Here is a 26,670-nt window from a genome sequence, read left to right as displayed (position 1 = left end):
TTGTGATCCCAATGTTTCATACGGTCCAGCTATATCAATAGCTAATTTCGTCCACACTGTACTGGGAATACTTACTGGCTGCAATGGAGTGACACGTGTCGATTTGCTCTTGTCGCTCACTGCACATGCGGTACAATCTCTTACTAGAATCTCCATTTCACCCCACATGTTAGGCCACCAATAGGCTTCCCTTACTCTCCTCTTTGTCAACATTCTACCCACATGGCCTTCATGGGCAATGTCCATAATCCTCTTCCTCAAGTTTGTCGGAGGTATTATGCGATCTCCTCGATAGATACATATCTTATCACTTGACAACTCATCTTTAAATCTTTCCCAGGACTTTATGTTGTCATCAGTATCTTTCCAACCATTTTCTATGGCTCTTCTCAACAATTCTTGTTCAGGATCAGATTCTCTGGCTTCAATCCATTCCTCCCTTGAGAAACTAGGATGCAAATGAGCTATGATGCAATCCATGTTTTGTTCTTCTGTTAATTCTTCTTTGTCCTCACAATCAGTTTTGACATCTTCACACCGTAAGCGAGAAAAACAATCTGCTACCACATTGTTTCTTCCAGGAGTGTATTTTATGGTCACATTAAATTGCATGATAATTAGTATCCATCTCCTTATGCGTGGAAATGTCATGTGAGGATTTTTTGAGTTCAGAACATTCACAAGTGGTTTATGATCTGTTTTAATGTCCACTGGAATGCCCCAAATGAGACCTTTGAAATGTTCTAATATCCACTTTACCCCAAGAGCTTCCTTCTCTATTGTCGAATAGTTTCTCTCAGCACCTCTTAATGTTCTTGAAGCAAAAGCAATGGGAACAACTTCACCTCCTTGGACTTGTTCAAGTACACCTCCTAGTCCTATATTGCTTGCATCAACTGATATTCTTGTCTTTGCACTCGAGTCAAACATTTTTAATGCCGGCGCCTTGTTGATTAAAGTTTTGATTTGATCAAATTCCTTCTTGCACTCCTCAGACCAATCAAATTTCTTCCTTTTGCACATTAAGTTCCTCATTCTCTCAGTTCTATCAGAATAATGATCAATGAATTTAGAGTAGTATTCTGTCAACCCCAGGAAACTCCGAAGTTGGTCTTTGTTTTTGGGATCAGAAATTTTAAGAATGGTGTCCACTAATAATTCTTTTGGCTTTATTCCATCAGCATTAATTTGATGTCCCAAGTATGTAACCTCACTTTTCTTGATCTTGCACTTTTCAATTTTAAGCGTCATTCCTTTCTGTTGTAGAACTTGTAGCACACCTAACAACTTTGCATCATATTCTTCTTCAGACATCCCTGACACCAAGATATCATCTTGGAAATATTGTACTCCTTGCAATCATTCAAACAAATGATGCATTAACCTTTGGAACACAGCGGCTGCTGAAGCCAATCCAAAAGGCATTCTCTTGTATCTAAAAGCTCCCAACAGTGTTATAAAAGATGTTAAATGCCTAGACTCTTCTTCTAGCACAACTTGGTGGTATGCTGACGATAGATCTAACGTCGTAAAATACTTTGCTGGCTTCATGGTGGTCAACATTTCCCCAATATTCGGCAAAGGGTGCCGATCTATCTAAATATTGGCATTCAATTTTCTTAAATCTAAGCACATTCTGATGGATCCATTAGGTTTTTTAACAAGTACAATCGGGGATAACCACTCCGAACTTTCAATGGGCTCGATAATGTCTTGCATGCATAATCTTTCTAACTCAGTCTTCAACGCTTCTTTAGTGCCAATGGGTATATTCCTCACCTTGTGTACAACTGGCTTCGCATCTCTTCTGAGTATGATGCGATGTTCAAACACTTTGAGCAAGCCAATTTTATCATTGAACATCTTGGGAAAAGACTTTGCCAAATTCTCTGCAGTGTCACAACTGTTCTCGGTGATACATAAAATGGGCACATTTTCACCTGGGTGAATTCTGATTTTTAATGAAGCTTGCTCCCACCATCCTACTATTGAAAACCCATTCTCAGCCAGATACAGTCTGCAGTACGTCTTTCTCCCTTCAAAGTTTAAGTGTACCCAAACGAAACCTATAATGTTGATGGGTGTTTTTCCATAACCTGTCGCTTTAATTTTTGTCATCTGTAACTCCTCCATCTTATTCTTCAATGTATTCACATACGTTTCCACATCAACCATCGTATATGGAGAACCAGTGTCAACCATAACTTGTAAAGTTATGCCATTTATTTCCATTGGAACCCAAGGTCCCACTCCACTTTCACCTGGTGTGATGGCAAGTATCTGTACTTCATCCTCAAATCGATCTGCAACTGCCAACAAACTGCTTGGACCACCAATTTCCTCCAATGCTTTTATGCTTGTCATAGTTGCACTTCTGCCTCTACTGTATCGACCAGTATTTCTCCCATATTGGCTGTTAAATCTGCCTCTCCCTCTACTGTTGCGACACATTTTTCCAAAATGACCTAAATGTCCACATCTGTAGCATTCTGCCGATACAGCCGGGCAATCTCTTTCCACATTTGGATGTCTATACCATCCACAATTTGTACATCTGCTATTTTGTCTGAACATGCCTCCTCTCTCTTGTCTAGATCCACCACTTGTGTCGGACTTAACTAACCTCTCAACCATGGCAATCAAATCTTCTTCCTGATTGATCAAATCTTCTTCCTGATTGCTTTATTTCAGCAACCTCCACTTTGTTTTGCACCTCCTTCATACACTTCTCACCTAGTTCAATCGACCTGGCTATTTCAATTGTCTTCTCTAACGTTGAGTTCTTCGCTTGCCGCAGACGTTGTTGGATACGTGGATCTGCTACATGCAAAACCATTTGATCTCTCAAATACTCATCTGCCACTCTCGTAAAAGCACATGTGGCCATCAACCCTCTCAGTGCCACCAAGTAGGAGTCTATGCTTTCATCTTTACTTTGTTTCCTTGTGAAAAATCTGTACCTCTCCAACACAATGTTAGTTTTATTTCCGAAATGTTTATTCAGTTTGGCAAATGCCATGTCATATGTCTTAGCTGCACTTGAAGATTCACCCCAGGTCTCCTCATCATGGTCCAAATCAGGTAATGTCCTGAAAATCCTGAGTGCCTCTGCTCCTATGCAATTTAAAAGTGTAGCCTCTTTTTGGTCATCATTGAACTTGGAGCCACCTACTGCCCTCAGATACACCTGAACATTATCTTGCCATTGTTCCCAGGGACAAGTTGGATTTCCTGGCATTGGCAAAAATTTCGCTGGAGCAGCTATACTCTGCATGTTTTTTCCTTTTTCTTTACTCAAACAACTTCTGTGCTGCTTTTTGTTTTCCACTGAAGAAAACTGCTGCTATTCATGTGCTTTTACTTTGTACACTTAACATATAATGTTCATTGCAATCTTTATCTCCTCGTGTGAGCGTGCAATCTATATACATTAATTAGCGTCTGCTTCCTCGTGTATACGCGGATCCAGTTTAATCTGCGACACTTCCTTTCTTTTGCTTGTTTCCTTTTATTGTAGTGGCAGCACTGTGTGCTTCGTATTACACGCGGCCGCGTATTGTTTACATTTTACCGCGTTGCCCAATTACATCAAAGATGGCGTCACGCACGGCACGCACGGAGGTGCCTTTCTCTAATGTCAATAGCGGTTGGGGCCGCTCGCGGAGCATTCGTAAGATGCTGCTGCCGTGAGTTGATTCAAGTCTATATTATTCATAAATAAAGTTCCTCTTTGCACCGCTCACCTCGAAACTTGTTGCGTTGACTTGTTGAACTTCAGTAATTCCATGAAGCAAAACCGCTTATCTTGTAGATCGTTTGCTCTCTCCAATCTCTCCTGAATGTGCCCGGGGGCTCCCTCCTTTGCGCAGATCCTCCTTGCCAATTGTAGTGTTTTCTTTGTGTATATAAAACACGTAACGCGTGGTAATATATATATATCTGTTTGGGTTTTATTGGAGGAGCCCCCAGGAGGCCAACTTCTTTCACAGCAACATCTTCGTGTATGGCCCCATCAACATTCTGGAACCATACACGAAGATGTTGTCATAGATACATTGCACGTGCATGTGATTGTGCGTACAGAACTATGTACATACTATCTATAATACTATCTATAATAACATCCTCACATTTCCCTCCTTCCCCGCAGCCACTAGTATGTCACAAGGGTCCATTCTCTTCTCATTGTTCTTTAATGGATCCCCTGGGCTATAGGATTGTTGGCTATAAAGTCGCAATCCACTAGTATGCCAGTGCCATGCATGAATATCTTGCTCCGCCATTGGCATAGGATGTCCTTCATCTGATGAGTTGCCTATCTCTCATTGAGTCTTGAATGGCTAAGTTCAGCCTGAATTTTAACCTGGCTAAGACAGAGGTGACCATTCCACGTTTGGTGGAATTCCTGTGGAAATACTGCAAAACTTGTTTATGGTTACTGCCACTTTGTCCTCCGGAATTTGCCACCCGATTACGAGTGGTGGCATGGCAGTGTTAATCCAAATGTTTGGAGTCCATGGGACTCCATTGGAAATTTGGCAGAGTTACAGTAGGCAGTATTTTGTTTGTGGTAAATCTAGCAATGTTTGACAATAATGTGCCTGATTTAGCTCCTGTTCTGTACTAGAGGTAAATCCTTTATTTTAAGGTCAAACTCGGATTTTGATAACAGAATTACCAAATTTTTTACTGCATCGCCAAACACGTAATGTCTCCCAGATCAGCCTTTCACTATTCTGGATGCTTGAGATATGGGACTCATAAGTTGGATATGATGGCTTCTCACCATTGGCAGCCCCTGAATTTCAGAATTTCAAGCATGGATGCATGATCTATAAATTACTGAATGGTGGCCAAATAACCATCCATGCCAATACACGTCAATTTCTGGGCAAAATTTGAGCCGTGGCAGTTGTGACCTGCAAATCATTTGGAACCCTAAAATGATTGAATCCCATACACAGCGGCAGGCTTTTTAAGGGCCAGCCCCTCACTTCTGGAATTGTCTTTCCATATCCCTACTTTTCTTGATTTACGGCATAACTTACGTTTCTCTACTCAAAATAATTTGCATTGTGAAGCCTTAATTGTCTTTAGCCCCCTAAATGTTGCCTTTTCCTCGCTACGCTTTGAACTGCATATGGCACTCGGTTTTCTGCATTGTTCTATGCCACTCTGATTGCACAGCAGCCCTTAATCCTATTGGGCAAAATTCGCTCTTTACCAAAAATGAATAGTCCCATTTTTCCTCCCCATGTGTTCACCTACTTTGTATTATGCCCCCCATGGGTCACCGATCAATATTACCCTGCTGGCAGTCACAATTAGCATTACCCCTGCATTGACTGCAGGCTTAAAATGCCCATACACCATTGTTGAAGTGAGGAGTATGTTGGGGGTGCGCTGAGGAGTTCTGCTGCATGCATTGATGGCTTCCTGCTGTCTCCCTGGCTGTTCACGGTACTAGTGGTAGACCCTGTACCTCAGCGACATGTTTGTGGTGAAAGGAGCAGTGTCTTCCCGATTCGCGTCAAGAGCAACAGTGGCTCACAGGTTCTTTCCTCAACGAGGGCCACTGAGTGCATGGCAACTAATTGGCGAGTGTACAGTACCAGGGATTGACATGTGGGATCCCTTTCCCTAAGGGACACCTTTCTAAAGCATTTGTTTCAGATGACAAGATCTGGGATTTGGGTCATTCTCTCTGGGGTCAGGTGTGGTAGTTAGTCGGCAGGAGCGTGCATGCTGGGCAAGATGTATCCGGGAAATCCACCTGGGGACATAATCCTCACCCTAATGAGTGGTTGTTGGTTTAGGAACAACTGCAGAGAAGCTATGGCTAGGGTAGGTGGTCTCAGAGCTCGGGTTATGGGGAGCCCCACCCCTATACCGGCTTAAGGTTGCTCTTCATACGGTGGCTGGGGGGTTTCTCTGAACTCCTGAACCCCAAAGAAAGCCTATCCAATGTGACTTTGTCACATCACCCTTGCAACTCCATATGGATATTATCTACATCTGTGAGGATTGTACGTCATTTATTAGATGCACATGTGTTAAAGTATATTGTGTGCACTTCCTGTAGGTTTTTCTGGCTTAGTGATTGCACTTCCTGTTATGCTATCATGATTCAAATGACTTATGTGAAAGTAAAGGCCTTCTCCGAGACCCAGCTGCTCAACAATTGATTGCAAAGCATAATCACGAAGAGTACAATACACTCAATCACCACTGTCACAAGGTCTCCAGAAGCAGTCTCCTTGAAGAGGTCATAGAGCAGAATATAAGGATCCCATGGAGACAGAATATCCCGATAAATGATAAGACTGTAGAGACCAGAAGTCCAAATAAAGTATCTCTTAAACATCTTCCCTACAGCAGAAAAACTTGTGAAGCACTGGTGTCTAATGCAGACGGTTTAAAATACTCCTGATGCCACAAGTGGTTACAACACTGGTCTCTGGAGAGCGGTATTGCTACTCTGGCCTGCGTGCATGCACCCTGGGGGTTCAATGTTGTCCAGCAACACAAACACACAGACACATGTAGAACACCGATTCTGCATTTGTGGCACGATCTTAGCATTTGCCACCTCATAACCAAAAGTGTCCTTGGTCATTGGAGAAGTCCAAGGAAGTGAAGAACTTGCCACACTGCGAAGCGCTGACGCAAAGCCTGTTTACACCTGTTCTGGTCAGTTCGATGGTCGACGTGGAGCGCTGCTGACTTTAGCTATAGTGTGAGGGATGTGTCCCTTGTTCTTATTTCATCTGTTTTATACTCTCGCGATATTTACTGGGAGATAGTACGGGTACTGTGAACTCGCTGGAACGTGCACTATCACTGGGGACATCTGTCGGTGTTGGGCCGTGGAGCGCGCTATGCCACAATATACACCAGGGAACAAAATGAGGCAATCAGGCATTCTGAATAGTCACTTTGCCCCAGTTGGACACCACTCATCTTCCTTGCAGGTGGCATTCATCAATGCCAGGTCTGCCATAACGAATGCTGTCGCACTCAACGACCCCAATAGTTCACTGAAGCTGGATGTTTTACTTAGAACTGAAACCTGGTCTGTAGCCACCTCTGTTGCACACTTTCATCTGCCAGAGAAATATCAGATTAAGTGGCCAAACAGAGAGTTCATGAGGGGAGGAGGGCTTGTCATTATTGCAAGATATCTCTGGACCTACGTAATTTTCAAACACTATCCTGGGATACTAATTCCGATCATCTTACATGTACTTCATCTACATATCACAATGACTCTTACCATCTAGTACTTTGGTACAGACCCCCTGTTTAAGCCAGGTCCTTCCTAAACTACCTTGACGTGCATCTTGGAACCAAAGCACTTCATTATTCAAACATAATTATCTTGGGCGACTTCAATATATGGTGCAATGTACTAGATAACTTGGAATATACTATCTTAAGGACATTATGCACTCCCACGATCTCTTATTACTGACGGAAATGGCATCTCAAGTAGGTGGACATTGTCTGGACATAGTAATGTTCAGTGGGAAAACGGTATGCCATCAGGACAACCTACCATGGTCAGATCATCATGTGATTAAGTTCACTATCCCATTGGGACAGACGCTACAAGGTAAAAATCCCATTGTTAATGGTCAGTTGGCACGCAGTAAAAAGAAAATGGACCTTATTAAAGGCACACAACTTCTTACTGGACTAACTGTGCCTCTGGTCGAAGCAAAATGCCCAGAACTATTCCATAATCTTATGTCTTGTCGTCAAAGAAATTGGGATACTTTCGGCCCTATGACAAGTACAAATAAATCCAGAAGAAGGAATAACCAGTGGTACAATGAATCCCTCGGAATCGTGAAAAAAGTGTACTGCCAGAAAGATAAGGTCTGGTTAAAGACTACGTCACCTGTACACCTTTTGGAGGCAAAAACAGCACTTGAAGCCTAGAAGAAGGCTATTGTTTTAGCTAAAGCGTTGTGTCTCCAAAACAGATTCACCTGGCACAGAATAGGCCAAAAGCATTATTCACAACCATAAAAAACTTTGCATCTCCATCCTGCACAATTCCACATCTTCCCCCATCTATGTTCCTGGCAAATGAATGCGACATTTTCTTCACTGACAAAATCGATCAGATCAGGTATGAAATCGACCTTCAATCTGTAATACAGCAAACTACCATGTCAAACCAAAAAGTGATGAATAGAGATAAGCTAGGCTCCAGGTTCTCTTTTAGCCCTGTGGACTGAGAAACAGCCTCTAATATTATTACTAAATCAAAGGCTACCAATTATAATTATGACCCCATCCCCGCATATTTAGCTAAGCGGCATTAGGAAACCCTTAGCGGGCCGCTCTCTTCTGTTCTACATGCCTGACTGTCTCTGGGGTTCATTCCAAAAGAGCTAAGAAATCGTTTCTTACACAACTTCTGAAAAAAAAATACACTCGATCACAATGTATTTTCTAACTACCACACCATTGCAGGCCTCCCCTGGCCATACAAGATCTTGGAAAACATTGTCACAGTGCAATTGCAAGATTCTTTGGAGAGCAAGGTGATTTTGGATATGTATCAATCAGGATTCAGACGAGGACATGGGACTGAGACGGCACTCGTATCAGTCTGAGATGACCTCTTGAAGGCTGCCGATGAGGGCGATGTCAACATCCCAGTCATGCTGGACATATCGGCTGCCTTCGACACAGTGGACTTCGAGATTCTTAACTCTAAACTATCCACAGTGGCTCAAGTGTCTAATGACTCATTGAAATGGTTCATATCCTTTTTGACCAATCGAGCCCAGCAAGTCAAACTAGGCCCATGTAGCTCAGATTAAATACTAGTCAAATGTGGAGTGCCCCAGGGCTCTTACCTTTCTCCACTGTTATTCAACATTTACATTTGCCCCCTGCTGGACATCTTTTGGGAATTTAACCTGCACTATCACTCTTATGCCGATGATATGCAGATATACGTTCAGCTAAGAGAACCCTTGGAAGCAATAGACAGAGGGCTGGCCTGTGCCATTAAAATTTAAAGTTGGATGCTGACCAGCTTCAACTCAACACAACTAAAACAGAGATCATATTATTTGGAACTAAGACACAAATCACAAACATTTCACAGTATATATCTTGCCCTGCACTTTTTGGGGTCCCAGTATCTTTTGCATCTAAGGTAAAGAACCTTGGTTGCATCTGGCAGATTAATCTAGGCTGTAATTTACAAGTAAATTAAATTGTAAAATTCTGTGTACTACCACCTTAAATTGCTGAAACCCCGACTGCCACTTGTTCTAGATGAAGATCGTTCCTTGATAGTTGGTGCATTGGTGAACTCCAGATTGGATTATTGCAATGCCCTACTCATGGGTATCCCAAAAGGCCAAATCCAGTGCCTACAGGTCGCTCAAAATGCAGCCGTGAGGCTGGTCTACTCCCTGCCATGACGGCCATCCATCTCACAGTTCAGGAAAAATCTCCACCTGCTCCCGGTTCAGCAAAGAGTCCTGTTTAAGGTTCTTTGCTTGGTCTTTTACCCTCAGAAATTGTCCCTTACCACCCAGATCACCGTTTACGATCCTCAGGACAACATCTCCCAGCGATCCCACCATCAAGGTCAGTTTCCTGGGGCGATAGACGCTTCTCTGACGCAGATCCCAGGGCCTGGAACTCTCTGCCACCTGATTTCTATTTTCTATTTTCTATGTGTTTGTAACGCGCCGACAGCCCGCAGGCATCAGGGCGCGGAGACATCCTGAGAGGAAAAGTAGCATAAAAAAGGGAAAACCGAGATTGGCTCCGGAGGGACAAGTCAATCATAAGTATACTTAGGGGAAAAACCCTTGTATGTCAGGAAGTTATTGAAATAGATGAGTTTTCAGTAATTTCCTGAACTTACTGTCATTTCCTTCCAGTCTTAAATTCCCTGGGAGGCTATTCCAAAACTTGGCTGCTCTGATTGGGAAAGCTCTACCACCACCTGCTGCTCGTTTAACCATTGGGACAGCCAGGAGGCCTATGTCGGCTGATCTCAGGTTTCTCCTAGGTATGTAGAGTGAGAATTTCTCTTTAAAGTATCTTGGCGCCTTGCCATGTAGGCATCTATGGACGATCGTCATGGCCTTAAAGTAGACTCTCTCTTCGATTCTGAGCCAATGAAGATCTTTCCTTGCAGCCAATATGTGTTCTCCATATTTGATTTTCTTGACGATGCGAACAGCATCATTTTGCATAACCTGGCATCGTTGCAACTCCTTCTTGGTGGCACCCACCAGTAACGCATTGCTGCAGTCCAAACGGGACAAGATGATCGCTCTTGCGATGTTCGCAGCATTTGTTTCACTATGTATGGTCTGATGGCTCTCAACAAGCGCAAGTAATATGTATTGTTTTTATGTAGATAATTTACTTGTGCTTCGGCCCCCACTGATGCTTCTACCAACATCCCTAATGTTTTGACTTGAGGTAGCACTGGAATTTTAGCTTCTTTTATCATGAATTCCCTATATTGGTCTCCTAGTTTGGATCTTACATGCTGAGATCCAAAGACCATGAGCTCTGTCTTGCTATTATTGAGACACATCCAGTGCTTCTGCATCCAGATGTCGATGATTTTATAGACTTCTTCTATTTTCGCACTATCTGTAGTGTAATCTCCCGTCATTTCGAAAACCAACTGTGTATCATCGGCGTAGTTAGTAAAAAACACACCGATGCTTTCCAAAAGGTCACAGAGGCTACGCATGTAAATGTTGAATAGCAGAGGAGACAGACTGGCTCCCTGCGGTACTCCAAATAGGATGAGAGCTGCTTCTGAGAATGTATCTCCCCAATGAATACGTGCCTTCCCATCACTTAGAAAGGACGCTATCCAAGCCAGTGCTGGTGGAGAGCAGCCTACGATTTTATCTAATGTGGCTTGTAGTAGTTGATGGTCCACTAGATCGAACGCTGCACTGAGGTCCAGCAGCATGAGCATCCCTGATTTGCCCTGTTCAATCAGCTCTAGCATGTGGGATTGCAGGTCAAGCATAGCTGACTCCATACTATGGGCTGTTCTAAAGCCCGATTGCTGGGTGTGTAGCATCTCCAGCGTTTCCACATGTTTTTGTAGCTGATTTGTGACGTTTTTGTCCAGAATCTTCAGTACAAAATTAGAGTTTGTTATTGGGCGTAAGTTGCTAGGGTCTTTCGGATCCAAACCCGCCTTTTTGACCAAAGGAGTTATTGTTACTTTTTTAATGATGTTGGGTATTTTCCTTTCGGAAAACAAGGCATTAATTATTTTGGTGAGGGTTGGTGCAAAAAGCTCTTTGTTATCCAGGATGATTTTTGTGGGCAGGATGTTCTCCGCACAGGATGTTGGTTTTATTTTAGACAACACCTGACTGAAATCCTCCTCTGTTATGGCTTTGAACTGAAAGCTTTCTCTATTTCCTGGTCTGGGCTCTTCAGTGGTTTAAGTTTCTAAGCTAGCGGACTCCCTTGCCTGATCTTCGGACAATTGAAACTTTGGGGCGAATTTAGGAAAAAGCTGAAGACTTTTCTGTTTGAGTAACTGCCCATGATGTATCTGGCTTCCTGATCTGTACTATTAAATCACCTGCGCCCAGATGCAATTCCATTGCTTGGTTCCTTTGGTTATGCGCAATATAAATACTAAAATCAAATAAATAAAATCACTGATCCTGGGAAAAGGCCCATGATGAGTCGTCTGTAATGTCTAGTGTAGTGGGATTCTAAAGATGGTGGGAGGTGACCGTGCTTCAAACACGTGCAGATGGAATGGGAATTTAGGCACCTGACAACCTCAATGCATTTCAGTTAATAGCATCAAGATACAGTCTCTGAACCATCGCCCATAAAGTGGAATACTGAGGATCAAGAAGCCCTCTCTGGACTGCTGCCCATGCATCAGATTGCAGAGGATCAAGGAAATAATGCAAGTTATTGGTCACACATTGGAATTCGGAGCATCGAGAAACAACTTCCATGAGGTGACGGTGCTCGAAACAGGTGCAGATGGAATGGGACCTTAGGTACCTGACAATGCCGATAAATTGCAGTCAATAGCATCAAGATACAAGCTCTGAACCATTGCCCATAAAGTGGAATACTGAGGATCAAGAAACCCTCTTTGGACTACTGCCCATGCATCAGATTGCAGAGGATCACAGAACAAATGCAAGCTATTGCTCACACATTTGAATTCTGAGCATCGAGAAACAACATCCATGTTCTTGTCCATGTGCTGGAATACACATGCTCATAAAACAGCCTTCAAACCATTATCCATAGGTTGAAATAGGGGTATCAGAAAACGACCCTGTAAGAAACTTGGAGGTGTCTCACCTGCTAGTCCACGGAGATTTGTCATCCAGGTGGCCAGGACACGGCCATCGCAGTTGGATCCAGTTCATGGGGGTGGCCCACTGGGGGAGGATCACCTGGATGGGGGGTCTTCGGGGAGTGGAAGTGGGACACCGACGGGTGAGACGTGGTACCCCCTTCCTTATAATACCTTTTCCCCATTCTACCCCATATGATACTTAGAAGCTCTAACCCTCACCCCCTTTTCCGACACAAACACTTTCTTACACCATGAAAGACAAAGGACTAACACCAGTGGCGTTTACCTGACTTGTCACAACACAAGGATCAGGCAGAGTCAGCCAATTGACAATAACTACACACACCTGATGGCCCTTTCCCTTCCCCACAGGGATAAAAGGCAGAGCATGAGAGCACACTTTGAGCAAGGACAAATGCACGAGGAAGCAGCTATTCAAGGGCGGCAGTTCAAACGGAGAAGAAAGGCGGCGAGAGCAGAAAAGGACAACAAGGAGGGATGTGCCCTTGCCCTTTTCAACCCAAGCCTGCCAAACCTCTGTGAAAGGAATCATAAGACCAGGAAATACAGCTGATGTGTGGTGTAACAGATGTTAACGATGCACAGGTCCCTCCCGCACTGAAACCGAGAAGGTGAGGCGCGCTTGCTACCGTGGTACTGCCCATGACTCCAGAGACAAGAAGCGACGAGGAGGTCAGCACAGGCAGTGAGTTGGAGGAAGAACCGATAGTAAAACCAGCCGGTGTTGAGTGAAGGTTGCAAACGGCAACTTATTATGAACAAAGAACTTTTAAAACCGAGGGAAAGACCAGCTGCAGAGTGGTCCGGTACCACATGGGTATACATTCAAAAGACTTTGGCTGGTCCCCTTTTCTTGTGAATAATATGAAACAAGAGGCCGTAATAAAGGCTGGCATACAGACTTACGGTGGTCATACAAGGCTTGAGCCAAAATCCCTTGTACAATCGAAAGTCTTTAACCCATTACCAAAGTTGTGACATTGTGAAACAGGCGTGTGCGCCTGGCTGAGGGAAAACTCTGTATGAACAATAAATAAGGAAAGCCTGACTGGGGGCTAGGGAAATTAATCCTGCAAGCTATTAAGAAAATGTGAACTGTGTGAAACTGGCATATGTGAACCCGACTGAGGGAGCCAATGTTGCAAAAGGATCGGAGCCTGGTTGAGGGGGATCCACGAGTGAAGAGAAATCACCAGACGGGAAGATAACTGTAAGGAACATTTTGTTTGTTGTTTATAGTACATCAGGCCCTCTGAGGCAAGAGACTTGTTTTAAAAGAGACTTGGCCACAGAAGGCCCTGATAATTTGGAAACAAACTGTAAGCTCGTGCTGGAGAAGCCCAGGAGTGTGTTGTGCTCGAGAATCCCACCTTGTCCAGTGCTAAAAACGTGGGGAAGGGAGACCCCAGTTATACCATCCTGACTTATCATTTTGTGAACACATCTTTCTTTTCTGGTGAACATTATCCCACATTATTTTGTAACTTAGCGGGAAGGATTGGCAATAGTTATTTTTAGTATAGGCCATTTTTATTTGACAAGACATTATTATTATTTGATGGTCGTAGCTTGCTCCCATCTTAGATTTAGGTTTACATTAGGTGTTTTTCTCACCCATTTATACAGTTTAATTAACACCCTTGAATGTGATCACTTGTGTCTGTCTTTACTGTTGCAATCGAGAGTTCCTTACAGCCCCAAGCTAGTCCCCTTGGACTAGAATACAGAAGATCTGTATTACAAAACATGGACATTAATTCTGGGCGCTAAGGAACTACCTCCAAAATATTGTCAATGCGCTGGAATACAGGGGATTGGTATCCGACTTCTCAATTGGTGTCCATGCATTTGGTAGTAGCAAGAAGGGCCTATGGAATCCCTCTCTTCTCTAGGGCATTGTTTTTGCCAGATGGACGTGTAAAATGCAGCCACTCCCCCTTATCGGAAAAGTCCCCAAATGCATGCCACATCTTCCAGAGGCACCAACTGACATTGGCTCCCCATGCAGATTGGCATGTTACTTCCATGTGCTTATTATGTACATTTCAGCGTTGGAGAGAAAAGGCTCAACACCAAAGCCGATGGTTTACAGTTCTCTAGCAAATGGGTAGTAGGTACATGTAGGCCACCGGCACTAAATGATATGGAACACGCATGTTTACCCACAATTCTTCATTGCATTTGGGTGATTGAATCCAGAGGGGACCAAAGTACTCCAACCAAGTAACTGAGGAGAAGAAGAGAAAAGGGTTGGCTGGCTTGCATCTAAAGGGGTGTCAGGGCTTGAGAAGTGTGAGACTAGGGTTTCTGATTAGCCCACACATCAGGGTTACCTCTGAAAGGAGAATATGACTGGCGCTGATGGCTACAGAGTGGGGGCATCAGCACTTTCAGATTTAGCATTTCTGAGGCCCCACTCTGACTGGCAATCTCCAAATGCAACATATGGTCTGTCTGCCTCTGCACCGCCCCCTCCTTTTGAGCAGGCCGGCAAAGAGTAAAATCCCTCACTTGGCATTAAGGCTTGAGCCCAGGATTACATCGTGGCATATGAATTTGAAATGACTCACTTTAGGAGTTATTTACATTTCTTGTCCCAGTGAGACTTGTGGTGGAGAAAATAGACCACTCACTATTCTGGTGGATTTGTGAACAATTTAGCAGTAAAAAGCAATAACAAAACACAACCAACAAAAGCACAAGACTTCGGCATAAGTGAGAAGCCACTCTCTGTGCACAGTTCTCTTATACCCAAAATAGCACATATATTTGGTCCTACATGGCTCATGCTTCTGCCTCGGACACTCCACCCCCCCGCGGGGCCTCCCCTGAGTCCAGGATCCTCCCGGCGCTACGGGGCTTATGGGTCAGCACCAGGAGTTTCCTATCGTAGTCCAGGAATGGAGCCCAGATGTTTTGGAATCGATGTAGTAGTCCGGCTCTGGCTGTGGTTACCTTTTCTGCTATCAAAATGTCCCACATTTTCCCCACCACAGAGACATGAGGGGTTCCTCGGTGGATTTCCAAGTGCGGGCAACCACAATTCTCGCTGCCAGCAAGCACTGGGTTAGTAGTTTGGTCCTTTTCCCAGACCTCGGGTAGCTCCCTGGCCCCAGGGACCCCAGGAGAATGGGTTCAGTCTCCAGTGGGATTACTACCTGGGTGATGTTTTTGATGTTGGTTAAGCAGTGTTTCCAAAAGAGTTGTACCTTCGGACTTGATCACCACATGTGAAAAAAGGAACCTGGTTGACCACAAAGTCTCCAACAAGCGGGATCTACAGCTCGATTCATGTATTGAAGCCGTAGAGGGGGGTAATACCAGTGCAGCAAAAGTTTGTATGCGCACTCCCTATTAGTAATGCAGGAGGACGATGAGTGTCTCCGTGTCCATATGTCTACCCAGTTTTGGTCCTCCACGGGGGGTCCCAGGTCTGCCTCCCATTATGCCATACATCGTGTCTGCAGGCAAGAAAGTCACCTAGGAAACACGTATATAGGGCAGAGACCCTACCCTGGGCCGGTAGTTCTTTTAGAGTCAATTCAAGGGGTGTGGGGGCTCGTGTTGCTGCCTGGAGGGTTTGAGGATGGGAGCACCAGTGGCAGAGCTGGATGTATGAGAATCTGTCCGTTTCTTCAAGCTAAAAAGTATCCTTACAATGTTCAAAGGTACGGGGGAGGCCAGCCACAAAGAGCTGGCCCAACGAATCGAGGCCTCCCGCAATCCAATTTCTGAAGTTCTGGGGGTTAACCCTGGGAGAGAATGCTGGGTTGTTAAAAACCAGGAGGAGCGGCCCAAGCCCCTCAGGATCCCCTTGCGCCGCAGTCCCAGACACCTAGGGTGTGTTTTGTGGACAACAGTAGGTTGTTCCATTGCCGCCTCAGTGGGGGTGAGACATGTGGAAGAAAGCACAGGGGGAGAGACAGACAGGATTGCTCTAGTTCCACCCACCCAGGGCGTCCAGCGGTCAGAAGCCAAGCATGGTTGTGTGCCAGTTATGCCGCTAACTGATAGCTTCTTAAGTCGGGGACTCCAAACCCACCTAGCCTTGCGCAGCCCATCATTGTTTTCAGGGAAATCGTAGGTTTTTTGCCTCTCCAAATAAACCGGAGCATTTTCTTTTGTAGTCTTTGGAGAGCGTGTGGTGGGATTGTGACGGATAAGGAAGAGCAGGCGTACAAAAATCTGGGGAGGAGATTCATTTTACGCCCCATTAACGAGATTTCCTGTGATGCTCACCTCTTCAGATCGCTCTCCAGTTCCCGAAAAAGCAGGGGGGAAATTTGCACGTTATAATTCTTTTGGGTCTGCAGGCACTTGGACCCCCAAGTAAGGAATTGCCTTCCTTTCCCATTGGATAGGACATAGTGGGATAAAGGATTCACGATCAGCTGGGGTCAGGCCAACTCCCAAGGCAACCGATATATTGAAGTTAATAGAGAAACCTGTGACCTTCCCATAGCTATCTATTTCAGCAAGGGTGTGCCTCAAGGAGGAGTTAGCCTCCGAGATGGTAAGCAGAACATCGTCTGTATAGAGGGCTACTTTATATTGGGAGGGGCCAACATGGAGAAGCTTGATGTTGTTATTCAGTCTGATTCTTTGGGCAAAGGGTTCCATAATCAGTGCAAAAAGCAATGGAGATAGCGGGCACCCCTGCCTAGTCCTGCAGGTTAGGGGGATTTGGTTGGAGAGGGTGCCATTGATCCTGAGAAGAGTTTTCGGGGGTTGGTAATTGGCCAGAACTATCTTTCTAAACGCTGGCCCAAAACGGAAAGCTTCAAGCGTATGACGCATGAAGGCCCAGTCTACTCTGTGAAACGACTTCGTAGCGTCAAGGGCCATCAATACCAGTTTCCGAGATTCCTGGGAGGCAAGATCAATCAGGTCTAAGGCCTTGCAAATGTTGTCCCCTGTGGATCTGTTTTTAATGAAGCCGGTTTGATCAGGGTGAACTAAATCGGGTAGGATGGATGCCAAGCGATTGGCAAGGATTTTAGATTAGATATTGTCATCTATGTTTAGTAGGGCAATTGGTCTCTAAGAGACCGGATCTTCAGGGTCCCTCCCCGGTTTAGGTAGAAGAATAGTGATTGACTCCTGCATGGAGGGGGTTACAGTTCCTGAATCCATAAACAAATAAAGAGAGCCACCAGGAGGACAGTCAGCTGGGGCCGAAAGACCTTATAGAATATGGTGGAGTATCCGTTGGGCCGGGAGCCCTGGGTTTAAGGGACTTGATAGCAGCTTCCACCTCCTCACCTGTGATTGGGGTGTCCAGGTCGTCTTGGATTGAGTCCCTAAGTTGAGGCATCGCTGCCTTCCGCAGATATTCTCTTTGATAATTCTGGTCTTGTGGCGGCCCGGTCATTACCTGAACTAGATGAGCTGCCGGAAGCCGCTGTTTTTCTTGCTCAGTGTATTGTATCACGCCTTGTGGGTCCCGCAGGGCAATGATTGTGTTGCTCCTCTTTGCTTTGGCTAATTTAGCCACCAATAGTTTATTTGCTGTGTTGTTCTTAGCGTAATAAAACTGCTTGGTCTTAGCCAGGAGATGTGCCGTGTGTTCGGCATAGTGGGCCTCCATTTTCTTCCAGGAAATGCGAATAGCCCATTGCGTTTTTGGAGACCAGCCTTTCAGTTTGTGTGTTTTCTCAGCTTCCTGGAGTTCTTCCTCGAGAATCAGACGAGCCTGTCGTTTAGCTATGTGGTACGCTGCGCCTTGCGCAATTAGTTCTCCCCGAACCACCACCTTCATAGTGTCCCAGGAGTTTGCTGGGGAGGTATCTTCGATCGGATTTTCCTTAAAGAAGTTCTGAATAGTTGTGGTGATTGAGTCCCTCAGCAGCATCTCATTGAGGATCGGGTCATATAGGACCCATCTGCGTGGTGAGTTAGGGGTTGGCTGATGCACCTGGAGTTCCAGAATCACCGTAGCGTGATCAGATAAGGTCCTTGTTCCAATGGCCACCTCTTCGATGTAGGACAGTAGTTGTGGGGACGTCAGGAGAAGGTCAATCCTTGAAAAGGTCCTATGAACATATGAGTAGAATGAAAAATCCTTTTCCGTGGGGTGAAGCACCCGCCATGAGCCTACTAACCAGAGTTCTAAGGAGGCGTAACAGGCCTAGCACAATGTCGAAGTCATTGGGGGAGACGGGATGCGATTTGTCCTTTGTGGGGTCTGGAACCCCATTGAAGTCTCCTCCAATCACAATTTGTCCCACTGAAAAGGAGGAGAGGGCAGTACCCAGGGAATCATAGAAGGCGGTTTGTCCCTCGTTGGGGGCGTAAACCGAAATAAATGTGTATAACTGTCCTAGCAAAAGACATTTGACTGCGACATATCAGCCCTCAGAGCACTCTTTTGTGTCCAAAATGTGTGGGTTCAGCCCTTTTACAAAGAGAACCGCTGCCCCCCCTCTTTTAGTGCCGCTGGAGGCTAGGAACTGAAGAGGGAAAAGTCTGGATCGGAGTCGCCAGAAATCCAGCGGCAACAGATGAGTTTCTTGTAGTAGGACTACTCCGGCATCTTCATCTTGTAGTCGTTGTAAGATGGATTCACGTTTGGCAGGTGAGTTCAGTCCTCTAACAGTGAGGGAGAGAAATTTTAGGGTCCGACAATCTGGGGCGGAGTCCGTACCTGCTGGGGTGTCCGGGGGGGGGCTGGGCCAAGCGCGAATCAGCTGGCATATTGGCGTGCCATAGCTGAGTGTCTCTCTGCTTCTGGAAGTTTAGTCCGAGGCGCCAATGGGAGGTCAGAATTTTAAACGGTGGGGGGGCCGAGGTTTCAAATTCAGAATCCCCCTTGTCCAACAGGGCCAGAACAATGCTCCCCCCCAACATGGCAGGGGCAAACCACAAGACTTGCGTTTCATTCCAAGGACTCATAGGTGGTCTGTACCTTGGAAATGGGCATGGGCTACGGGGAGCCCGCTGTAGCATCCATAGCTATTTGCTTTGGGATCGGCATCTTCTTGTAGAGGAGGTTTGTCAATATGAAGAGGGGAAGGAGCTGGGACCCACCAAATGATGCTGGAAACTAACAGGAGGGACATGGACCCATTATCTTGGCCATCACGTCCCGGGCCTAGCGCCCCCAGCATCCAAAGTATATGACCTGGGTCATTTCCTCCTCCCACTCCTTGGCACCTTCTGGGCTTCGGCAGGGAGACAGATATATCGCCCCCGTCAGCTGCTGAGGCAGGATTTGGGACGTCTCCAGGGGAATCTGGATGCAAGACCTTCGCAGCATCTTCAAAGTGACTGATCTTCCAAAGGGAGCCTTCATAAGTGAACTGGAGCGCCGTCGGAGACAGCCATCTATAGCGGATCTGGTGGTCCTGAATGAAGAGAGTCAGAGGGCAGAGGGACTTTCTTTTTTGTAGAGTGAGGAGAGAAAGGCCCTGATAAATTTGGAGGGGGGAACCCTGGAAGGACAGTGCGTCCCGGGAGCGGCTTATTGCCGAAATGGCTTCCTTTGTGGTATAGAAATGCACTCTTGTTATTACATGAGGGGGGAATCTGATTCCACCCCTCGTCGCGGATGTAATTTGTGGGTGCGATCTAAAAGCAACTGTGGTTTCTCTAGGTGTGGGAGAAGAGATTGAAATAAGTCCCCCACATATTCTACTATGTCTTTATCAGAGACGGAAGGCAGAATTCCCCGAATTCGCAGGTTGTTACGCCGGGCCCTATTTTTGAGGTCCTCTTGCTTGAATTCAAGGATCTCACATTTATCCTGTAGCGTCTAAATCGAGCGTTGGATCTCTCCCAAGGAAGCAGCGTGATCGTGAGATCGGTCCTCAACTTCCCCAGGTGTTGTCGTACTTCTGTGACCCTTTGGTCGGTGTGTTCCAGCTTCATGGTAAGCTCGGTCATACATGATCTAAATTCCGATTTAATGTCTGCCATGAAGGCCTGAATGTCTTCTTTAGTAGCCAAAGATCCCTTGTCCTCTGAAGTCTTTTGTGGGGTCCGCTTGGGAGGATCATGTTTCTTGACCCTGTCAGCCGTAGCAATGTCTGGATATTTATTGGTCTTTGGTTGTTTAGCCATTATAAAACCAGGCTGGCGGGGGGGGAAGAGTTTAGACGCTACTGTGGTGCAGGAGGAAGTAATAGAAGGGTGCTGTTTTAGTTCCTTTTGCAGAGCTCCGTCTCGATGGGGCCAGGGGAAGCCCCCAATGGTGCTGTCTCATGCAATGTGAGTTGGCATCTCTCTCCCCGCTGAGGTGTTCTTTCTGCCTTATTGTTGGGCCCCGTTGCGGCCCCCAGTCCTACTTCCCCCTGTGCCATGGTGTGCTGAGCCTCAGCTCCCTCTCGCTCTGGTCGGGAGCCGGATCAGCTGGTCCCCGTGCAGGTCCTCAGGTTGCGATGTACTGCAGGAGGTCGGGGGGGCTATAGTGAGGGTGTTCACAGAGTGCACCATCCGCTGGTGCTCCACTACTGTGTGTGCCGTGGTCCATCTCCCGTGCGGGGCAGTTCCTCACTCACCGCCGGTGCACTCCTGGTCCTCCAGGCAGTCCCTGTCTCCGCTGGTGCCCCGGCAGTGCGCTCTCTCTGAGCACCTGACCCCACTCCATGACACCAGCATGCCTGCTCTCGTGCTAGCTGAGGTGTTCGGCCAGGGATCCCTCTTGGTTGAGCCTCTCCAGAGCCTCCATCCTCACATGTGCCACGTATCCCTGGGGCCTTTCTCCTGCCACGCAGTCCGGCTTCCCATGCTTAATTCTCTGCGATGCAGTGTCGTAGAAACTCCAGCTCTCTTGCATGCACGCCAGACAAGGACCAAGGACCAATCATGGTTCACGGTGGTTCCAGTCATTCCAGACATTCAGGCATATCAGACATCAGAGGCGTTGCTGGCGGGGGTTTAGGGGGCTATAGCCCCGGGTCTTTTGGGTGTAGCGCCAGATAGAAGCTCAGGGGATACAACCAAAAGGCTAGATAGCCCTGGGTCCCGACAGTCCCGACATTAGTGTAGCCCCAGATCTTTTCCAGACCTAGCAACACTCCTGTCAGACATACTAGCAACAATAGTGTGGATTGGGACCAGACAGTCCCAATCGTCTTCCTGGGCACTAGCACACCTGACATGCAGGAGCCCACGAAAGCTGCGGTTTTCGCTGGAGGCTGCATGCCCAAATTAGCAATTCCCTGGTCGGCTCGACCTGGGGGAAGGCAAAGGGACAAAATGGCCAAAGGGCAGAACAAAAGACTTTGTGACACGGCCATTTTTTGCAGTGGCCACAGTCTTGAGCCAAACCCAGTAATCGCGATATGGTTCATCAAAATGAAGTAGAACTACTATAAAAGTAAACTGCTGCTACCAGTTTGTCCTAGACACACTTGTACAATCACCAGAAAATCCTTACAGGGTGTCTAGGGCCATAAAACAAAAGCACCCCTATGCGCGGTACTGTAAGGTACTTGGCACATAGATAAAAAGTTACCAAGAAATGGCAACATAGTCTAAGACTAAGGGAATCATAGTTTCCCAGTACTGACAGTCCGAAGGACGTGTCAGTTTACCCATAACAGATGAGCATAAAGCCCAGAGGAGTGCAGCTGAAGGCTGGGCTCCACTGGAAAAAGTCACGTTAGGTTAGCCAACACAAGCAAAATGTTTTGGGGGTCCATAAAAGGAGGGAAAATTGTGAACCTAAGGGACATCTTTCCTAACACTCGCCCCTCCCAGACCAAGGACAGGGGGAATTAATCCACCCCTGGATGGGCCTCATGTTCAGGTCGACTAAATATTCTGGACAGCCCATCAGCGTTGCTATGTTAGACACCTGGCCTGTGCTCAATGTTGAAGTCAAACCCTTGCAGGCTTATGGACCACCTGAGCAACTTTGGATTGTTTCATGTTCATTAGCCACTTTAAGGGCTTATGGTCAGTTTGCACAGTGAAGTGGTTCCCATGGAGGTAGGGCCTCAGCTTCCTTAGGGTGCACACAACAGAGAAACATTCTTTCTCTACAGTGGACCACCTGAGCTCTCTGTCCTTAAGCTGGCGACTAATTAATCAAATCGGGTGTTCCTTGCCTTTTTCATCTACCTGTGGTAGTACAGCACCTATTCCAGTGTCAGAGGCATCTCTCTTCACAATAAAAGCACGCTTATAGTCAGGGGTCTTGAGGACAGGGGCCTGGTAAAGGGAGTCTTTTAAGCCATTAATGGTCTTCTCATACCCCTCAGACCAGGAGACCTTCTTGGGTTTCTTCGGAGTAGTGAGAACAGTCACAGGGGCAGTAATGGTAACATAGTCTACCATTACATTTTGGTAATAAACAGTGAGGCTTAAAAAGGCTCTCACTTGAGTTTGGGTAGTGGTGGTAGGCCAGTCTTGTACTGCTTGTACTTTACTGGCTAGAGGCTGAATCCACCCTTCACCTACTTCATGTCCAAGGTAGACCACTGATCCTTGTCCAATCTGGCCATTACTAGCCTTGATGGTCAATTGGGTCTTCTGAAGAGCCTTCAACACTATTCCAAGGTTTTTCACATGTTCTTCCCAGGTGGCAGTGAAAACTGTTATATCATCCAACCAATTTAGTACATGATTCACAAGCCTTTGAAAAGTGGCAGGTGCATTCTTTAATTCAAAGGGCATTACCCTAAACTGGTAAATGTTCTCCGGGGTTGAGAATGATGTCTTCGCATTGGCATGTTCTGCTAGGGCTATTTGCCAATACCCTGCAGTGAGGTCAAATGTGCTGAGGTACTTGGAGGCACTCAAGGTATCCACCAGCTCATCAGTTCTAGGCAGGGGCTGTGCATTTGTCCTAGTGACAGAATTCAGAGCCCTGTAGTCCACACAGAACCTCAGTTCAGAAGTACCTGCCTTTGGTACCAGAACCACAGGACTGGACCATGAACTAGAGGAGGGCTCAATCACCCCAAGATCCAACATCGTGTTGACCTTGGTTTTGATGTGGGATCTCACCTTGTCTGACATCCTATATACCCTACCTTTGGTAGGTACACTATCCCCAGTGTCAAAGTTGTATGTGCACCAAGGTGTCAAACCTGGGGTTAGTGAGAACAAGGGGGAGAACTGCCTCAGCAAGGTTCTTATTTCCTCTTGTTGACTAAGAGTCAGGTGAGGGGCCACTTTGACACCTTCAATGGAGCCATCTGAAGGGCTACTTTGGAATCGGTCAGGAAAAGTTTCTGATTCCTCCTCTTCAACGTCAGATGACAAAAGTAGCGCAGGTATTACATCCCTAGGGATGAAGGCGTTCAGCCTATTTACACTTTGGGGACTTGACCCGGCCTCCTAAGGTCCACTAAATAGTTCACCTCGCCCAGCTGTCCTACAACTGTGTAAGGGCCTGACTATTTATCCTGTAGGGCTCTAGGCCTTATAAGGTTCATAATCAGGACTTCTTGGCCTGGGGTAGAGTGAATAAGTGAAGCCTTCTCGTCATACCAATGTTTTACCAGATCTTGACCAGCCTTCAATTTATCACTGGCCTGGGCCATTAGTAGGACTATTCTCTTCCTTAACCCCAGCACATAATCCACTACATTTGTAGTAATAGAAGCAGTATGGAGCTTCCACCCTTCCTTGACTATGGTCAGTGGTCCCCTTAAAGGGTGACCAAAAAGAAGCTCAAATGTGCTGAAACCAACACCCTCTTGAGGTACCTCTCTGTAGGCAAAGAGTAAGCATGGTAACAGGAGATCCCACTTTCTCCTTTGGGGTTCTTCCAGGGCCCTATTCATGCTTTTGAAAGTCCTATTAAATCTCTCAACTAAGCAATTATTTTTGTGGATGATAGGCAGATGAAAACATATAAGTGGCCCCACACTCTTTCCATATGGCTTCCATATACTTGGACATGAAGTTGCTGCCTCTGTCAGACACAACTTCCTCTGGGAAGCCAACACTAGTAAACTTTCCAAGTAATGCTTTAGCAACTGACTTGGACATCACTGTCTTCAATGGGATGGCCTCAGGATATCTGGTGGCATGGTCAACCAGCACCAAGATAAACTTATTGCCAGATGATATTTGAGGGTCAAGGGGACCAGCAATGTCAATTCCTACCCTCTCAAACGGCACCCCCACCACATGGAGTGGCACCAATGGAGCCTGGATTGTTGAACTACTTTTACCAGAAATCTAGCAAGTGGTACAACTCCTACAATAGCCTTCTAACTGAACCACCATCTTGGACCAGTAAAAATGCATGGATAGCGTCTGCTTGGTTCTCTTGATCCCAGCTAGAGGAACTTCATGAGCCAGTTGTAGGAGGAAGGGTTTTACGTGAAGGGGGACCACCACCCTCCTATGGTCACCTTCAGAATGCTCTGTGGGTTCATTGTTCAGGAGTCCACCTTCTCAATAAATCCTTTGTTTCCCAGGAGGTTCACTCTCAAGCTGGGAACAGGCCTGTAACCTTAGGCCTTCTAAATATGGGCACTCACGTTGGCCCTTACTAAATTCTTCCCTATTAGGACCACCTTCAACCAATAAACCTTTGGAGTTCAGGATGACCATGTGGGGTGAGACTTTTAGGCAACACCTCTTCCTCGTCAGGTTCAGGTGCATGGCAGACTACCTCCACCTCAGTGGCAGGTGAGTTAGGGGGAGCATTCTCTTTCCCTCTTCTGATTTTTTTTACTCCCTTAGCCTTGGATTTCCCTTTTGGCTTTGCCTCAGCATTGGACTTAGCCAGGACAGCCTTTGTTTGCAACCTTGTGCATGGTCTTTCTGCTGTGTGCCTCACGAGAACTAGGTCTCTGAGGTCATTTCCCAGCAGAACCTTTCCAGGGACTTGCCTCTGTACACTCACAGGTATTCTTACTATTGTACCGTTAATGGATAGATTTACAGGCATTACTGGGAACTTGAGAGGGGGCCTATCAGATAAATTGGTGGCCATCAAGAGAGCTCTGGCGAGCTCTTCTTGGTTTACCAAAGTGAAATACACCACAGTTCTGCTGGCCCCACTATCCCTAAGGGCAGGAGTGTCAACTCCATTGATTAGCACACTGTCTTTAAAGTAATGCTTGGTATTATCGGGTATACTAGCATAGGCCTCTGAAACTCTAGGCTCCCAGGAACCAAGGGATACTAAGACTACTTCAGACTCTATGCCACTGGGGAAGAGGCTGAAGAGAAGGATGCCCCTGTGACAATGTCGTGTTCCTCATAAGAGGGGAAGGCCAGACTCACAGAGTGGACCCACAAGGTTTTGACCTGTCTCGGGAGGATAGTTCAGGCGCAATGTGCTCGCCTTGGAAGCAAGACGACACAGAGCAACACAGGTTCGATCCCCAGGTCCGTACTTAGAAACCTCTGGGTATTAAGCGTGTTATAAATAAACAATTACAATTACATCTGGGGCCCCCCTTCACATGGTATCTTGCTTCACAAGCCACACAAGATCTGCTGGGTCTTGGGCCATGGGGAGGCTTACCGTAACCAGAGCTCTTCTTGGGAGGATGACTCTCGCTAACATTCTCATGGGACCTACACTTATTAGATTTTTTTAGGCCTTTATGGGAGGATGATTTATCAGTACCCCCTCCTTCTTTATCTTTGTGCTTCTTCCCCTCCTCCTGCTTAACAGCAGCAGGCGTATCCTTATGGGACACTCTGTATGACACCCATAAATCTGCTGCAATGGCTAACTTCTTTGGATCTATCGCCAAAGAATCAGCCAACTGCTGCTTAGGCACAGGGGAACAAGAAGCAAAAATATGTTGAAGCATGACTAAACAAATCATACCCTCCAAAGTGGTGACCTTGTAACCTACCATCCAACCAGTCAAGTGTTTTAAGGAATCAGTCACATGGGAAACCCAAGTATTACCTTCCTTCTTTTAGTGATCTCTGATTCTTTTCAAGTATTGGGCAGGCGCTTTCCCAAACTTCAAGAACAGAGTTTGCTTCAATTTTGCAAAGTCGTTTCTGTCAGCCTTTGACATTTCCATAATGGCACTGCAGCCATAATGGGTAGTCGACTGAGCAAACATGCAATCTTATTGGCATCCACAAGTTCTTGCACTTCACATGCATACTCAGATACAGTCAACCAGTCCATGATGTTGTTCTTGTCATCATACATAATAAGCAGATCTTTAGGAAATCTCGGATGAGAGGAGGAGCCAGACCCATTACCAGATCCTCTAGAGGAGCCATTGGCAGCTTGTAACTTGGCAAGCTCCAATTGGTGATCCCTGTCCTTATGTTTCTGCGCTTTCTCCTGTTCTAGCAAAGCCATGTGAAATTCAAGCTCCTTCTGCTTAAACAGCAGCTCTTGTCACTTGAATTCCAGCAAGGCA

The sequence above is a fragment of the Ambystoma mexicanum genome, chromosome 11 (genome assembly GCF_040938575.1).
Source record: "Ambystoma mexicanum isolate Mex_15411 chromosome 11, UKY_AmexF1_1, whole genome shotgun sequence".
Classification (NCBI taxonomy): domain Eukaryota; kingdom Metazoa; phylum Chordata; class Amphibia; order Caudata; family Ambystomatidae; genus Ambystoma; species Ambystoma mexicanum.
The sequence above is the reverse complement of the archived record's forward strand: the minus strand, read 5'-3'. Positions refer to the sequence as shown.